Source organism: Anser cygnoides, chromosome 10 (assembly GCF_040182565.1).
Source record: "Anser cygnoides isolate HZ-2024a breed goose chromosome 10, Taihu_goose_T2T_genome, whole genome shotgun sequence".
In the NCBI taxonomy this organism is placed as follows: domain Eukaryota; kingdom Metazoa; phylum Chordata; class Aves; order Anseriformes; family Anatidae; genus Anser; species Anser cygnoides.
This window is the reverse complement of record NC_089882.1, coordinates 13528860-13542653: the sequence shown is the minus strand read 5'-3', so window position 1 is coordinate 13542653 and position 13794 is coordinate 13528860. Positions and strand designations below refer to the sequence as shown.

The window sequence follows — 13794 nt, the reverse complement described above, 5'->3', positions numbered from 1 at the left end:
TGATGTTACGTCCTCCCTGGAGGCAAGGCTGACTCCAGGCCCAGCAAAGTGCCAGCCAGCACATCGCACATGTCTGCAGGTGAAGCCAAGCAACCTCATGGGTGGTGCACAGCCATGGAAGACTCTAGGAAGCATTTGCTTGAAGCTGCATTTATAAATACAGCCAAGTTGTGCCTGTGACCCCCTGGGTATGTGCAATTTGTGATGTAGGTGTGAGCTAGAGCATGTTGGGTCTCTGGAGCTGCCTGCTCTTGGTGCTGTCTGTGCCTTGCACTCAGAGCATCCCCTTGTGCTCAGGAAAAGCTGCGTCGTGTGTCTGGTGGTGGACAGGGCTGCGGTGTGCCTGCCTACATCCCGTGTGCTGGTGTTTGGCCTGCACATCGCTGCTAAGCTTACCCGTGCAGAGATCTCTTCCAGCCTTGGCACAGACAGGGAGTGGATTTGTATTTCACAGCTAAAATATGTATTGCCTTCCTCGAGTTGCCTGTGTGTCTGCTGTCTTGTAACCGAGGGTTATGGGCTCTGCTTACGAGTTATACTTAGACTCTTCTAAAGCTTTGGTCAGCCTTGGAGACTCAGCTTCAGTTCGAAAATGGGTGCAACTGGGCTGTTAGCCAGGTGCTGGAGGCTGTTTCAATGCAGAGATTTATGGTGAGCTGGGGGAGGCTCAGCAGGGGACATGGCTGGGGGTGAGATGTCCCTGGAGGGAGCAGAAGACATTCTGCAGCCCTTGTTGTTCAGGCCACCACCATCTCCTCTCCCGGCCTGTGCTAAGAGCAGCAAGCATCAGTTGAATCTGCTCTCCCACACTCCCATACTACTCCCTCCATGCACGCCTTACCCCTGCCCTGCTGGGGTGGCCCCACCGCTTTATCCAGCCCTCGGGATGCTGACTGCAGCAGCATTTCCCAGCCCGGACCCAAGGGGTTAAGGTAGGATGTTAACTTCAGAGCTGGGCGGGAAGGGGATCTGAGCAGTGCGGGTCATGGACGTCCTCGCGGGCAGCTCCCTTCTCTCCATGCTGCCAAGAGCAGATGTGGCGTAAAAGCTTCCTCTCAGAGAGGGCATGATTAATCTCTGCTTCTTAGAGGATGACAAATATATTATATTCGCCGACATGCACACGCATTCTCTTCGCCTGACAGGTGACCCCTGTCTTAATGCCAAGCGCGCGAGGTCCAGCTCTGTAAACGAAGAGGAGAGCTTTGCAAGCTCATTAATGCTTTGAAGTCACTCATTAGAAGCAGATTCCTCTGGAGCTGGCAAGCGCAACACCCTTTGTGAGCACGGCTTCGTTTGATACTAATGCGGGTGCTGCAGCTGGAGGCATCCGGGGATGCTGGGCTGCGATCCTGCACACACGGACCCGCACAGCATGTTGCTGTGGCTGTAATGGGAAGAGCAAAGGGAAGCAGTTGCTGTCCCCTCTTGGCACTGAAAGGGGTGAATTTCCTCCTGGCAGGGTTTTTGTGTGTGGGTGGATTAACCCATTCCCCTGCTGAGCTGAGGACCTGCAGCACCCTGCAGCAGGATACCTGGGGTCTAAAGAGACCCCAGCAAGGCGATACAGACTGCATCATCTCTGGAGGCCAGGGTGTCCCCTCAAGATTACCTTTTTCTGAGAGCTGGAAACACCCCGTTTTCTGGTCAGTGCCTCTCACCCCTGCGCCTGCTGGCTGCAAGCCCTCCGAGCAGCTCAGGCACCCCCAAGCACGTTTGTTAGCAGTCCCTGGGGAAGCGAGGAGGGAATTGCTCAGCTCCAAGCAGGGCAGACCCAACAAGCACCATCCCCTTTACCTCCACAGAGACACCCTCTTTTGGGCCTGGGATGTGTCCCCAAACATTTTGCTTTACTGGAGCCAAAAGAAAGGTCTCCCACAAACTGTCGGACCAGCCTGGGGATGTCCCCAGGGGGGAAGTCTGCATCTTCCCAGCCCTTCCCATGGCGGAGGAGGCTCCAGCGTGTCTTCAGCAGGTGGGATCCTCCTGTGAAAAGGTCTGGCCAGGATTGTCTCTGTGGGCACCGGGGCTGGGGCTGTGCAAGCCCAGTGCAGGGATCTGGGATGTCTGGGAATCCCCTGGGAGGGAGCAAGACTGGGAACAGGTTGCAGTGTCCCACCAAAGCGATGGCAGTGCTGTGCGAAGGTGCAGGTCTGGGAAGGGAGAGTGGCTGAAACAGAGACAGAAAGCATCAGGCTCCTGTGGCTTAAGGGCTAGAGACTTAGTGAATGCAGCCTTGCTTTGAGGCTGTGGGTTTGAATCCCATGTGATTCAGCAAAGAAAGATTTTGTTGTTGTTTTTGTTTGTTTTTCCTACAGGGCAAAGCAAAAGCACAAAAAGGTATAGCTCATCCCAAAGGGAAAGGGAGGACTCCCATGCCCCACAGTTTTTCCTGGCTAAACACTCCAGTCGAACCCCCAGTGCAGGCCAGAGGGGATAAGGAGCAGGACCCGAGGAGGAAGGATGATGCTTTAACTACTCGGTGGGTCTGGCTGAGCACTGGTAGGCTGGCAGAGCTGCCCCTGTCCCCCTGAGACACCCAGTGGGGTCAGGTTGACACCCCCCAGAGATGTCCCTCGTGCCTGGCGGTATTATCACTGATGTCTGTGGTCCTTGCATGAGGACCTGGCATGGCACATGGGTGCTGTGCCACTCTCCATGGCCATGAGAGCTGGCACTTCCCAGCGAGGTGTTTGGTTGGGGTGTGCCAGCTGGGCTGAGCAGAGGTTTGCTTCTTGGTGATGGGGCACCAGGACATGGGAGCAAAACTGTGACGTTTTGGAAAGCCCATGGGGTAGGAAAGCATTTATTGTGGGGTACAAGGAAAGGGAGCGAGGAGGCTTTCTCACTGTGCCTTGCCAGAGGCCAGCTCACCAGGGAACTTAAAGAAGGCAGTGAGGAGGGGAAGATGTTTTGGGCTCGGGCAGTGCCCCAGGCTGGGACCCGGATGGCTCGGCAGGGTGTGTGTCCTCCAGGGGGGACCTGGCAGGCCAGGGGGCAGCAGGCAGCCCACCAGGATGGCCGAGTGGTGAAGGCGTTGGACTTAAGATCCAATGGGCGCATGCCCGCGTGGGTTCGAACCCCACTTCTGGTAGGAGTCTCCTTTTTTTGGCAGTCCACACCCCCCATCCTGGCTTTTAGAGCATCTGTTCAGAGCACAGGGGGGAGCCCTCAGTCCTCTGTTGTGCCTGGGGGGGCAAAACCATTCAGTGCCTCAGTGGGAGCGCTTTGGTGGGACTGAGCCCCCTTATCATGCAGGCTGAGTGAGGAGAGATGTGAGCCAGGCGCTCTGGCACAGGGCTTGTGGCTCTTGTCCTTCGTGCAGGGAGCGCTGAGACCGTCGTGGGCTTGAATCCCACGTGCTCCCAAAATAGAGACTTCTTTTTTCCCCAAGGCAGAAGTAGAAAAACCTGACTATCCTGAAGGAGATAAAAAAAGACGTTGAGCTCTAAACAGCTCGGGCAAGTCACAAGTGGAAATGGGTGCAAGTGGGTTTGGGGTTCACAAAGAGTGCTCCATGCTGGCTTCTCTTGCCAGCTCTGCTCCGTGACCCCAGACCCACGGCTTGGCTCATCCAAGGCACATTTTGGCATGCTCCAGAGGGATTTGGCAGGGTCACAAGCCTTTGGAGCATGCCTCGAGTGCTCACAGCATGGCAAGAGTGGGTTCCTGCCATTGCAGGTTAAGCTGGGGAAATGCATGAGAAACTGAGGGGTGCTCCTGGGTTAGCGTGTCCTGGGCTGGCACTTAGATACACTTGGGAGATGTTTCACTCCCTTCCTCTTATGCACGGGTAAGGGTTTAGCCCTCCGGACCCGTGGAGATGCTGTCAGGCTTTCATTTGGCTGCTTTGCTCCAGCCTGAGGCCAATCGGAAATGTCCTACTGCTGGGACATGATTTGAAGTGATGGTGTTAATTTGGTTAATTAGGATTCCTGGGTAGTGTGTGCGTCTTGCAAATCGGCTTACCATTGTAGTGTCACTGCAAAGAGTTATTTGCTGGTGCATGGGGTTATGTATGAATTTATGATTATGATGTAGGACCATTAATTTCATGTTTGTGGCAGATGATACAGCTCAATTAGAAGTTGCACGTTAAGATCCTTGGCTCTCTCTGATAGATGGAAATCAGATGGTGGCCTGCAGGAGGGATCATGGGGCCTGTAACAGTGGCCCTATAACAAGTGGGGCAGGACCCAGAGGAGAGGACAGGGGAGGAATTACCCTGCTCTTCTCCCGTTCGATTAGTTCTGGGGGTGAAATTTTGTGTGTATCCGCCGCAGCCAGCTTGTTGCAACTAACCTCAGTTGTTAAGTGATGCAAAGAATGACAAATCCATCTCTGAGAGCATCCCAGGGGGTCTCAGCAGCACTGCGGGTCAAGTCTTTTACCTCTGATGGCTTGGAGTCAGACTTCTGTCTAGTCCATGTGTCAGAGGCATTCGCTGGCCTCCGCTGAGTTCAAAGCTGAAATCACCTCATTTGAGCTTCTCTGTTGATCCCTATTCTCACAAACCTTGTGTTTTGCCCACCCCAGGGATGTGGGCTCTGGCCTGCTCCCGATCCACTGAGGATGTTTATCCTCTTAGCAGAACTATTGGGTAGGCAGAGCGTGGTCTGCAGGCCCCGGGAGCAGAGTTAACAGCCTTTGACCTCTGGGGCCAGGTGTTAATTTGGCTCAGGGCTAAGCTGAGATGGCAGAGGCATGTACGAAGGTGGGGCTGGAGAGCTGAGGCTGGAATAGCAATGAGGCCAGCGGCCAGGGCACCTGAGGGCTGTAGTGGACTGCTAAATAAACTGCCTTCCAGCAGGCCACAGCTTTCCTCCTCTTCTCATGCTGGCCCCGTATCCTCCAAGTGTCTGACAGAGCTAAGAAGAGCAGCTTGTCCAATAGCCCATGTATCATATTTATTAAGATGGTTACTGCAGGTTAAATATCAATAGTTTATTAAAATATATTTATTATAGATTAACTGTGCTGTACGCACATCTGTTATGTTGTGGTTAAAAGTAGACCTCGGTAAAAGGTTTTTAATAATGAATTTGTATCGAAGTGGTGTATAATAAGTATCTTTAGCAATCTCTCTCTCTATTTCACATGACAGTTTTATGTTCAATAAATACCTAGAGATTATTAAAAACATATTTATCAAAGATTAACAGTGATAAAATAGATACAAATCTAAGCTGCTAAGCTCAACAAGCCTGCTTATAATAATCAATTCGTATATTAAAACCCAATAACAGCCTTGTTTAAATGAAATGGGTTTTGGGGATCTTTGTAAGTGCCATCTTTTGCTGTGTGTTCCTCCTTGAAGATCTCAGATTAGATCATGGGACATTTTTGTCTAAAATAAATCAAGTAGGTAAAAACAAACCAGTCCAGGCTGTTTCAGGAAAAGGGAAGCAGAGATTCAAAGGATCTAGGTCAATGCCAGTCCACAGGCATCAGAGCAGCTAGTCTGGCTTGCCCCAGCTCTGTACCCCAGAGAAATCCCCCTGTGCAGCCCAAACTACAGCTCATACCACCTCCTCCAGCCACGCCACATCCAGGATCGGGAGCGTGGAGCAACAGCTCTCAACGTCTTTAACATCACAGATGCACCCCCGCTGTTTTGGGTATGGAAACCTACTGCCTGTCTTGTATCCCGTTATTATCTAGCACTTGGAGGCAAAGTGCTAAAATGAGCTAACTGTTTAGGAGGTAAAAAAAATTTTATTTTTTTACTATTGTAATGCTATTGTTATCATTGCTGGATGGTGGGTAATGGGAGCTTCAGCCTGTGCCTGCATCTGCAGGGAGCAGCATCCCAGCTATTGCTTATTTTGGGGGAAAAAGTCATGGGATGTCTAGGTGCCTTGTGAAGCATCGGTGATGTTTGGACCTCAGGAGGACTGGGACTCCTGTGCCCTCCTGGTAGCAGGCTGGGGTTATTGGAAACCTCAGGTAATGTCCTGGCTTTTCTGGATCCAGTGCCCTATTCCAGCATTCGGTGATGTTTTTATCTCATGTTTGAGGTCATGTTTTTACATCTGTGAAGCTCTGTGCAAAGTCTTGGTGAGGTTACAAACCAGAGGCACCCAGATTCGAGGGAATTCACACACTGTGTGCCTAAAATATGGACTGGGCTGTAATGCAAGGGGGCTGCATGGGTTGTTAACTCTGGAACCTGCAATGTACTGGGAGGGGAAGGGTTATTTGCCTCTTGTGATTGTGGGATCTCAGGAAATGTAGGGATGTTTACCCTACGCTGCTACTCAGCAGTATCTCAAGTATATGATGTTTTTCCATCTCTCAATTTCCTGTTGACTCCCTTTCTTTTCTTTACGAGTTTGAACACTAGACTCAAGCACTGCCTTAAAGGATGCTACGTCTGCATTTTAGATGCTATCAAGCAGCTCTGTGAGACCAGATTTGTGCATGGGCTGCCAAGAAAGCCCTTCAGAGGAAGGGCTGGGCATGATGAAGGCAGCTGAGCAACCTTGGGGAGATGGAGAGATGGTGGATGAGAAGAAGCGGGGAGTTTCTGGCCTGTATTAGCCTCCTGTTTTCACATATCTCCCATGCTGGTATGTGGATATGTATGTATCCTGGTATACGAATGCTCTCTCTGTTTCTGGCACCATTAGGCAGTGCAAGTGTCTGGCTTTGAGGAAGGTATTTGACTGAAGGGATGGTCCAGACAACCAAGGAAGATTTTTCTGTGCTTATCTGGGTGAGGACAGTGGTTTGTCAGTTTGCAGTGCTGGCTCTGTCGGATGCTGTGGTCGCCTGTCATTGTATTTTAGTAATGCCTGTCTGCATGATACCAGTCACCAACAGCCCCTGACTTGAGTTTTTCTCCCACCTGGGGAAACATGACCTGAATAGCTTCGAGGTTTTGTGCATCTCTAATGCAATCACACACTCCTCTGTGGACATCCAAGAAGTTATATCCATTTATGCCCCGAGTGAGTTTGTCTCCCCTGTGTGCTCCTCAGCCCACCTGCTCTGAGGAGGATGCTTAGCTGGCAGGGGGGAGTTTTCCATCTTAGCAGAGGGCTGCAATTACAGAGGTGACCAGAGAGAAAAGACAAGCGGGCACGCGTCGCTGCCTTTAATAGAAGGCAATGATTCTTCTGGGCTCCGGAGTAATACGGGAGATCTGGTTTTAATAAATTAACAGCCTACAAGTAACAATCTCAAGCAATTAAACTCTGGAATGAAGGCGAGCACCATGAAATGTATTCTGGAACTGACAGGCGGTGGCAAAGACAATCCAAGAGCAGTGGAAAAGGCAGAAATAAAATAAAAATGCCCCAGAGAGACTGGTAGAGCTGTGCTCCCCTTCTCATTTCTGTTGTGCATGCATGTGGCTGTCTCACCTTGCTCTCCATCACTTCTCCTTCCTTCGCTGGGCCCTGTGGAACAGATTTGGAGCCTCCCTGAGGTTATCCAAGTCTCCACCATCACCATCACCCTTGCACTTGCTCTTGCCAGTGTAGGTAAGGAAATCCTCATGGTGAGGAGGGGATGGCTGGCGGGAGAAATGGGAAGCAGCTGGGAGCTTGAGGATGGCTCAGAGCTGAGGAAGGGAACAAATAAATAAAAAATAAAACAGCTAAGCCTTCCTGTCTCACATTAATAGCCTGCATGGAATCCTCTTTGCCATAGAATTCAATTTATTTCCATTTAAAGGCTGTTCTTCTCAATCAATGCAGCTAATAAATAGCTGCTGATGGCCGTGACCCCTGGGCTGCGGGAAGAATTTATCTTCTGAGCCAATTAAAGGAATTGAACAATTCCTTTTAATAACACTATGGGATTTTAATACCAAAAAAAAAAAAAAAAAAAAAAAAGGAGAGAAAAATGCTCCTCCCGAGTCTTGCAGAGAAGGGTCAGGTGGGCTCTGGCAGAGCTGAGATTAGATGCTTTAACTTGTCTTGTGAAGCCGATAAGGGAAATGTAACGTTCCCTGTGAAAGCACAGGAATGTTTTTCTTTTCTGATGTCTTAAAAAAAAATGCAATGGAAAATTATGTTCCTTTGTTTTCAGAGCTGTAAAGGGTTTCTAGGGATTAGTGAGCCCCTGCAGTGTGGTGTGGTGGGAGAAATGGGTAGGTCAGGCTGGCTGTGACGACTCTTGCTTTGCCGGGATGGGCACGGTGCCTTTCTGGAAATAGGCATTAATCTGTGCACCCTGTGGGTGTGAGGGCAGCGGGACCCAGGGCAGCAGAGCCTTCAGCCTCGGGCACTTCCTCACTTGTAAGGATAAGGCAGGGCTGGGCTCTCCATGGCTTCTTTTCCATGATTCCCATGACTTCTTTTTAGTGGCAAGAATCCATGCTGACCCTCTCAAGCCCTTGTGGAGGGTGGGAAGCAGCCTGTGAGCTTTGTGGGTTCCTAAAGCTCGTACTGGAGCCAGCGATTGGCTGAGAGAGTGTTTGCACCTTGGAAGACAGATGTGCAAAAGAGGTGGCGAGGAAAGCTGAACAGATACCTATTGAGTTTTTACAAAGCTACATAACCCCAAATGGCAGTGGGTCTTCTCCACTCCATCACTCTCCTGTCAATGAAATCTCATGACTCCTGTTGGCATTGGATGAGAGCATCTGTCAAACACACAAGTCTCTTTCAAACACTTCTGTGCTGTAGGGAAGTCTCTTATCTCCATTTTACAGATGGCAAGCAGAGGCACAGAGAGGTTAATTGACTTGCCCAAAGTCAACGCGGGAGGTCTGGAAGTGATGCCACAACCCTTCGAATCCCTGGCTTCTAGCTTAATCGTAAGACCATCCATCTTCATCCTCTTCCCTCTTAGGATTCCCCAGCAGCTGTGATAGCTCAGGCACTCGTGCTGGCAAGCTGCAGTTGGAGACGATGCTGGGAGCTAGGCATTTCCAGTGATTGTTTTGTAACTCTGTTTCCCAAGAGGACATCAATTTTGATCTTAAAAGGTATTTTTATTTTTTTTTTAATTTTTAAATTATTTTTTTAAATTCTTCTCTAGTCTTCTTTAGTAACAGTGAGATAAATGTGCTTGAGCATGAGGAAGAGCATTCGCTCTTTGGGGAGGCATTTCACAGATGCTGAGGCAAAAGAACTTTTCAACATTGCTTAGATATAGAAAGGACATTTTTCTTTGTTTTAATGAACCACCCCTATCAAGCTGATAAGCAGCTTGAGCCCACAGGTAGAAAGCAAGCAGCGACCTTTATTTTTAAGTGGTCACCTGGTAATAGATCCACACAGAGCATTTGAGATTGTCCTTGACAGACATCCCCCTGTCTGTGCTAGCAAGTCCGTGCATGCAGGGCCACTGAGAAATGTGGCCAGGCACGAACATTCCCATCACAATGTCTCTTGTTTCCAAAGTGTGAATGGATGAAGCTGAGAGTCCTGGGTGAGCCACTGATGAACGTGGAGCACGCATTACTTACCCTCTGAGACAGGGAAGGAAATCACAACTAAGTCTGCCTCTTTCAATTTACAAGCTTTCTGCAACATCTCCATTCTTTCTGCTCTCATTTTCATTTTTTATTAATTACCTGGTGGCAATTTTCCCATAGGACTTTATTTCCCATTAATTATTAGGAGAGCTACAGAGGGAAAGTTGAACTGTTGGAGAGCTCCCTTTGAGAACATCGGCTGGGAGGATTTTCTGCTGCCTACAGGAGTATCTTTTTGAGTTTCACCTTGCAAAGCAGTCCTAAAAACCTGTCTGGGGTGCAGAATAACTTCTGTGTTGCAGTAGAGCAAGCTGAGTAAGGAAACTTCAAGTGCTAGTTTGTTGGTTTTGGAGACTAACACTGCTTGGACAGAATTGATAGGTGTGCTTTGTGCATGATTTATTTTCATGTACCACATGGAGGAGAACTCACAGACAGAAACCAGTGTCAGTGTGGGACTGTGCTACACTTCCATCACTGTTTTCTATTGCTGAGGATGTAGATATGGCAAGAGAAGAAATAGTGCTGGCCTGAAATCTCAGGTCCAGATGGTGACCGTCCCCAGCACAGATGAATAATGAAGGTGGAGGAAGAGCATCTGCTCCTCCTCTCCTCCTGAAGCCATGGCTTTTATAGTTGCTTCTTCTACGGTCTCCATAGTCTACTGAGGTTCACGGACATTTCTTGAAAGAAATTCAGTTGTTAACACTGAAAAACTCCTAGGTCTTGCACTTGTATTTGAACACCATTGGTGTTCAGTTTCTATTTGAAAAAATTGAAGTTGATATTTTGGTGATGTTGATCTGAACTAGAAGGTTCTCGTCCATCCATGAACTGTCTTTGGAAGAAGCCGAGAGGAGCCGGGATTTCCTCCAGAAAACCCTGGCTGGGCTGTCTGGGTCTGACACATGCTGGTAAAGGATGTGTGTGAGCACACATCCACACCTTTCAGATGCTGAAGGAAAAGAGTGTAAATACGGTAGGTTTCTGGGTCTTGAGGACCTTAAGTTGGATTAGTGGCTGGTACCTGCCTTCTCGTGCTAACCCCATCCTCCAGACCACGCCTGACTTTCTGCCCAGGACAGCGCTGCTCAGACCCGTTGGGGGCGCATCTGGAATTACTCCTCCTGACGGGCTCCGTTCGGGTGTAGCACGGCGGTAGCACTTTATTACACGTCAACTCCCATGCTGTTTTACAATTCGGTTTGCATGGTTACCCACCACCCCCTGTAACCCACGGAGCCTGTTAAGAGGCAGGATTGCATTTCACATTGGCAAGAACCAATGGGTACGGAGATGGGCTTCATACCTGGCAGGAGAGACGCACCGAGCTGTGGTCAGACGAGGCTGCTGCCCTGGGAGCTGCTCCTTGTGTTGGGAAGTGATCAGGGTCAGATGTAGGACGAGGTGGGATCTTGTCAAGACTCAGGGCATTGCCATTCAGCTCCCAACAACCCAACTTCTCACCATGCGCCAACAGCGGGCTCTTCGCTGCCAGCCGCTGGAGTTCGTTGAAGGATGAGGCTGGGAGAAGAGGCTTGGAGCTCTTTGGCTCCTGGTGAAAGCCGAAGGTTTTCTGGAATGAAGCTACAAGTGTGGTATATCATTGGATTTGGCCACAAAGAGCTTTCTCTTTCCAGAATAATAAGATGAATACATTTCTGTTTCATCTTCTGGGGTGGCTTGCTTTAATGGTACCTAAGGGAGAGAAAAAGGATGCTCTGGCACATTTTCAAAGAAGAACCAAAGACTTGATTTGGATAACATGACTGCAATGGAGAATGATTTTTTAAGGGAATAATTATTTAACAGAATACTTCCTAGTGCTTAGCTGTCTGTCTAGTTGGACCAGACCATGCCCACGAATCAGCTACTGTCATTTGATGTTTGCTTGCTGTTGACCTGCCAAATATTTGTATGTGCAAAAGTGCTATCCAAAATAGTTGAGAGCCCACAAAAAAAAAAAAAAGAAAAGAAAAAAAAAGAAGAGATTTGGAAGGCCTCAAGGTGAAGCAGATTAAAACCTTATTTCTCTGGGGAGAAAATCAGTGTTTATTGTAAAAACAATTAAAAAAATCAAATATCCTCCACAAAAAATAAGTCATCCTAAACCAGAAGTGTGATGTTTTCAGGGAACACCCTTTCCCTGCAACTATATCAGAAATTAACAATTTTGACAAGTTATTTTCCACCAGTTCTGGCTAAGGTACATGAAGGGTCCTTGAGATGCCAGCAGATGACAAATTGGAGATCAGTCTGAAATAGTATACTACTACAAATAACATCATCTGCCTCCGTGGAGGCAAATTATTCTGTGGGAAGGAACAGCCCTTCCCTACGTGGTTCGAATTTGTCCTCAAGACAAACCGCATGCTCGGTCCCAACCACCACAATGTGACCAGATAATGAGACCTGGGAGGAAGCTAAAAGAAGAGCAACCAGACCACCCTTTCTGCCTTCTGATCGCTAAATGATCAGATGTTTGGAAAAACTGATTTATGTGGGAAGCCTCAAACCGCTAAACGAGGCTATGAGATGACAACGCGTACTTCTGTGTGTGGAAAAAAAGCCTAAAAATATCTGAAGGGTGTAAACATGAAGGAGAGAGTTGCAGTATCAAAGGGACAGCGCACGGTACAGGGTTCAGAGCTGGCAGCTTTCACTGCTGTTCAGAGCAGTGGATAGGAGATAACTGAGAGGCAGAGCAGCATTATCATGACTATATTTCACTTAAACTCATTCCTCGGTGGCTTGAGTTGTCACATCCTATTCCCTTCAGGGACTGGCATCAGGAGCTGTCCCACTGAAATACTGCCTGGAAACAAAACACAGCAACAAAATATTTTCCCTTCTGCTTAATTGTGGTGACCTCCAACACCATGGAATGAACTCAAGCCCTCTGAAAGCAAGGGGGTTCTTCCCACGGGGCTGTAAAACCTGCTCTCACCTGCCAAGTATCATTTGTCCTTGCAGTCGCTCCCTTCCTTCTCAAGTAATAAGACACCGTATGGATCATCATTACCAGACCCCAAGAAATTGTTATATATTTCCTATAGCTCTCTCTAGATATATGGTTGGATTCTCAGCTGATGGGGAGCAACGCTGATTCATAGCAGCTGAAGACAGAGTCTCTTGTGTTTTGTCTTGTCTTCTCATCTCATTGAACTTCCCAAGGATCTAAATGAATGTAAGGGAAATATGACCTTGCCTCAGTGAATTGTTTTGGGGGCTAATGTGCTGAGAGATTTATGGGCAAAGAGTTTTTTTTTTTTTCCCTTTCTTTAATAAAAAAGTGCTTTCATTCAGCAGCTTTGATGGAAAGCCTGCGAGGACCCATGATAAGTATGTAACCGGAACAGACTCATATTAGATATCACTGTTACAAATCTATTAGTCCCACACATTAGAGCATGTGCTGGACCTGATGAGCTACACTAGTGGGAACATGAGTCATTTTCTGAAATAGATGTAGCTTGCAAATCTTTTAGACTGTTATCCAATTCCTTTTCTTTCAGTTTAATTAGGATATAAAACATGGCCTTAAGAGCTCGCAAGAGTGGAAGAAGCTCCATGTAAAGGATAGAGAGCCAGCTGTGAGCATTTCCCAGCTGTTCTGCTGTTGATCCTGCTGGCTTTCACCCGCCAGGTGGTTTTGCTGTCCCCCCCAGGGGCTGACGGAGGCAAGGCCTCTTGAAATATTACAGGAGGAGAGAGCTACTCTTGCTCACGTGAGGGTGATGTGCACAAAGCAGGTCGGCCTTGGGCTTCTTCCACATCCTCACCCTGCCAACACCCCGTGCTGGGAAATGCTGGGCTCTCCTCCTGGCTGGCTTTGCCACTGATGCTGGCGGGGCACACGACACCCGTGGGGCTTGGCCAGCGCCCGGCACCGCTCCCGACATGCGGAGGGGTCTGCCAAGAGCTCCCGAGCTGGGTAACACAGCGACAGCAGGGAGCAGCAACGAGGCAGAGCAGTGGTGGTTCTTTTCCAACCACATATGCAAAGCACCTATAATGAGAAGAGACGAGCCCCTGAGATCTGTGATGCTGCTGATGAATTAATATCAAATCAAACCATACACTTTAAAGACAAGAGCATCCAGCCCTTCTCATAACTGATGCAGGACATGTTTCATCCAGAGCAGATCTGCTATCATTGGAGCTCTTTCTGTTCTTGAATTCATCTGTTCTGTACATTTGAGGACTGATGCGATTAGCATTTGGCTTTGCGAATTCAGAACCTAATTCCTATGAGTTTTCATGTCTCCCTTTTTTCTTGTTTTGATTCCTGTTTGTCCGTTTGGTAATTTGTTTGGCAACATATTTCCTGTTTGAAATAAAAATAGCAGAGATGGGCATTTACTTTC

The 13794-nt window shown here is 48.5% G+C and overlaps 1 non-coding gene across 1 annotated transcript; it reads left to right on the top strand.

The window, feature by feature from the left end:
- Positions 1 to 3011: 3011 nt before the first annotated feature.
- TRNAL-UAA (transfer RNA leucine (anticodon UAA)) lies at positions 3012 to 3094 on the top strand. The gene has a single exon. It is a non-coding gene; the product is annotated as a tRNA-Leu (tRNA).
- The last annotated feature ends 10700 nt before the right edge of the window (positions 3095 to 13794 follow it).